General features: G+C 51.9%; 1 pseudogene; it reads right to left on the reverse strand.

The window, feature by feature from the left end:
• Positions 1-472: 472 nt before the first annotated feature.
• LOC118613156 lies at positions 473-591 on the reverse strand (annotated as a pseudogene).
• Positions 592-1,157: the final 566 nt, after the last annotated feature.

Consider the following 1,157-nt stretch of genomic DNA (forward strand, 5'->3'; position numbering starts at 1 on the left):
GGTAAACATAAAAATCTGTGGACACAGGAGAGCCTGAGAAGTATTTGGAGAAACCTGCGAGTCGTTTCGAACCCATCCTTCTATCTCATTCCCCCTGACAGTGACAGCCAAATATCTCCTCCCAGAGAGCAGTCCTCCCGGCCACTGCCACTGCCTCGCCCCGACTGGATCCCTCGGCTTCTCAGATCTGGATTTCCACAGCGGCCGCCCACCGGCCGCGCTGGACGTGGACGCTCTCATCCTGTACACCGAACCCATCATTTCTGAACTGCGATCGGTTTTAAAGCTTTCCCTGCCTGTGCCAGCTCACAGCCATCTTTCCCTTTCCTGTCCTTTTTGGTATCTGGGCACCTTGAGTTTGTGCCATGAACTTTCATGTTGTTCTTACTATATGATGAAGTCGTAACCTCCTGGAGGACAAGGACTGTTTTTCGTTTTTGTTTTGTTGTTGTTGTTGTTGTTGTTGTTTTAACGCCTACAGCACCTGGTCTTCCTAGGTGGTCGCCCATCCAAGTACTAACCAGGCCCGACCCTGCTTAGCTTCTGAGGTCAGATGAGACCTGGCGCGTTCGGGGTGGCCTGGCCGTAGACAGGACTGTTTTTGATACACATTTTTTCATGGCACAGAGTGAAGCACTTAAAAGGAACACAGCAGATGGTTGTCTGATTGGCTGATCACAACTGTGGGCTCTGCTGTCTTCCTTGTCAACCAGGACGGTGGGGCCCGTGAGAAGCCCTGGCTTTGGAACAGAGGCTGAATGAGAATTACGCCTCTGCCACTTACATTCCTCCTCTGTTGCCTGAATGTGGGTGAGATTTTTATTTTCAAACCTCCAGAGGGCCACCAAGACAAACACGAGACAGGTCCCTCCAGCCCCTGACCTGTGGAGGAAGACGTCACACCCGGCAACAGGAGCCCTCGGCTGTGTGCTCTGGCCCCGGAGAGGAATGCTTCATCGGCCACGTCCACAGCCTAAAGGAAATGTCACCCCTCAAGTGTTCGACTTCCCTTGCCACGATTCTATTCTCACTTTCTGGTTTTCCAGATGCCCCGATACCAGGAAGAGTGAGTCCCACAGACAGGGGAAGAAATTCCAGACACTAGGAAGGACCAGATCACAGGACATTGTGGCTGTGTATTAGTGTCTTATGAGTTT

This window comes from Rousettus aegyptiacus, unplaced genomic scaffold, assembly GCF_014176215.1.
Source record: "Rousettus aegyptiacus isolate mRouAeg1 unplaced genomic scaffold, mRouAeg1.p scaffold_m13_p_17, whole genome shotgun sequence".
NCBI lineage: Eukaryota > Metazoa > Chordata > Mammalia > Chiroptera > Pteropodidae > Rousettus > Rousettus aegyptiacus.